Source organism: Octopus bimaculoides, chromosome 16 (genome assembly GCF_001194135.2).
Source record: "Octopus bimaculoides isolate UCB-OBI-ISO-001 chromosome 16, ASM119413v2, whole genome shotgun sequence".
In the NCBI taxonomy this organism is placed as follows: domain Eukaryota; kingdom Metazoa; phylum Mollusca; class Cephalopoda; order Octopoda; family Octopodidae; genus Octopus; species Octopus bimaculoides.
This window is the reverse complement of record NC_068996.1, coordinates 14,187,470-14,190,273: the sequence shown is the minus strand read 5'-3', so window position 1 is coordinate 14,190,273 and position 2,804 is coordinate 14,187,470. Positions and strand designations below refer to the sequence as shown.

Here is a 2,804-nt window from a genome sequence, read left to right as displayed (position 1 = left end):
TTGTTTTCAATTCTTTTCCAGAAACACTTTAAACCATACTCTACCCTAACAATGGTTGGACAAAACTGTGAGTTTTCCATACCTATTATATTTTTTATATCATAACTATTCCTATACTTTTTCAGCAGGACTTAAAATGTCATTATTATTATTATTATTATTATTATTATTATTATTATTATTATTATTATTATTATTATTATTATTATTGAGTGAGTGAGTGAGAGAGCAGTGCATGCCATCAAAGTGATACTGGGGTAAAATATACGAAACCCATTTATACCCATCATGTCTACCCGTCTGATAAGAGTACACCAGACACATGCATTACAACCATATGTGCGCAGCATGGGGATTTCATATCAAGATAAACAGCGCATGAACTTGTAGATGGGGCCCAGTTAGAATTTTCTTCAGGTAGAGTAGCCCATCCCGCTCAAAAGGTCTCTGAATAAGGTTTGTTTAAGGATGTTGAGCAAAACACCCATGTTTTCAGAGGTAAATTATCCAAACTCTAAAGAATTCCTCTCAACACATAGCTATGATGCTCCCCCACTACTTCTGCTCATGATCAGAGATGCACATATTGTCAGCCACTCAGGGACATGTTCAACTGGTTAAGGTCAAGCAACTGACAAGCAAATCTGTAGTATTAAACAGAATATTTGTTGTAGCCCATCTTATACACCAAGAAAAAAACAATGTACATGATAACACTTCCAATCAATTAAGACAGAAACCATGAGAACCACTGCCTGGTACTGCATCCAGGCATTATTATTATTATTATTATTATTATTATTATTATTATTATTATTATTATTAGCATTATTAACATTAACAACACACAAGGTGAAATGCTTAGCGGTATTTCGTCTCCCACTACATTCTGAGTTCAAATCTCACCGAGATCGGCTTTGCTTTTCATCCTTTCGGGGTCGATAAATTAAGTACCAGTTCAACACTGGGATCCATATAACCGACTAGTCTACTCCCCCAACAAATTGCAGGCTTTCTGCCTTTAGTAGAGAGGGCTTATTATTATCATTATCCTTTGATGAGAACTCTCAGCTTATTTTGCTGGGTATGATGGAAAGTGTCAGCCCTCCTCAGCCAGCAGACTAAGGTGACACTTGTTTACTGGCCATGCTTCAAGGACCCCGCGAAGAAGCGTTGCAGTTCCTAGCAATGCTGGTTTTTGTAGGTGTTCTGTCTTTATATTTGTACCAATCTTTTTGAGCCATGTTGGTAGTTGATTGCTGATACTTCCAAGTGCACCAATTACAATTGGTATCACGTCTTCTCTCTTCATTAACCACAACCTTCGTATTTCCCACTTCAAATCGTCGTAGTTGTTCAGTTTTCTTCTTCTTTCTCTCTAATCCTACTGTTACCGAGACATGCTATGTCGATTACCTTGCAAGTTATTTCGATTTTATTCACCATAACGATGTTCGCTTTCCGATGTCTGGTCAGGTGATCATACTGAATCATTGAATGCCACAGGATTTTGCAATCTTCATTCTCGATGACTTCTTCTGGGGTTTGTTCATACCACGTCTTTGCTCTTTGTAGCCGTGATTTTCACGGAGCTCCCAATGGATCATTCGTGCCACATTGTCATGTCGTCTTTTGTGCCAATTTCAGTTATTATTATTATTATTATTATTATTATTATTATTATTATTATTGTTGTTGTTGTTGTTGTTGTTGTTATTTCTTGTTCCGAGTTACCTATGTCACGTCTCAGCTCTTTAAGAGAGGCAATATTTTCTTCAACAGGTGCTCCTCTGAGTATTGCTGCTGACTGTGTACTTTCTATGAAGTTTGGTATTTGCAGCTTTGCAGGCCAGAAAATTGCTTTGAGATGTTATGGAGTCCGCCTGTCACAATATATATCACATCCATTCCTGAAGTTCTAGGGATGCATTTCATTTCCAATGCTTGGTCTTGGTACTTTCCGACTTTGCCGTCCTCTGTCTTCACAATATTTTGGTCTGCAGGTATAATTATGCCGATAAAGGTCCGTTCTTTAGAGTTGCAACTTCTTGTCTATGTAGAGTGGCATATCCCATGTGAATTACATCTGATCCTTCACTGACAAAGGTTGGTGTTCATACCACTTATTGGAACATTCCAGGCGATACTTATCGCACAACTCTCAATTATTATTATTATTATTATTATTATTATTATTATTATTATTATTATTATTATTATTATCATTATTATTATTATTATTATCATTATTATTAGTCTCCTCCCCCAAATTGCTGTCCTTCTGGCAAAATTTGAAACTCTTCTTCTTCTTCTTCTTCTTCTTCTTCTTCTTCTTCTTCTTCTTCTTCTTCTTCTTCTTCTTCTTCTTCTTCTTCTTCTTCTTCTTCTTCTTCTTCTTTTTCTTCGTTAATGGGATCCTGGTACGAGAATTAGAGGGTATTCAGGAGTGTGGACTCACCTCTTAGCCACGATTGTTCTGACCCGGGATAATTGCACCTGTTAAGGTCCCAGTTATTGATTGATTAGGATGTGAACAACTGGAAGTTCTCGACAGAATTTCCTTGTACAAGAAAGTATTACTCGTATAACTAAAACCGAAAAGTAGTTGGTTTCTGGTCGTCTCAGCATATGTTTTATAGCTGATTACACTGAAAATTGCATTTAGTGTTGTGTAAAACTTTATCCGCTCAAAAGCAATTCACAGAAGCACTTTTTTTTAACTCGCAGAACTTTTGCACGGATTTAGGATTTAGTGAGAGAGAGAGAGAGAAAGAGAGAGAGAGAGAAAGAAAGAGAGAGAGAGA

The 2,804-nt window shown here is 36.7% G+C and overlaps 1 protein-coding gene across 3 annotated transcripts in view; it reads left to right on the top strand.

Moving 5' to 3' along the window:
* LOC106873734 (carboxypeptidase D) overlaps window positions 1–2,804 on the top strand; it is a 471,768-nt gene that overhangs the window by 122,307 nt on the left and 346,657 nt on the right. For 2 of the 3 annotated variants that reach the window (XM_052973530.1, XM_052973528.1), the window contains exon 3: window positions 22–67. The exons of the other annotated variant lie outside the window; for it this stretch is intronic. The gene's annotated coding sequence lies outside the window, so the exon portion shown is untranslated. The remainder of the gene's footprint in view (window positions 1–21; window positions 68–2,804) is intronic. 3 annotated transcript variants of the gene reach the window in all.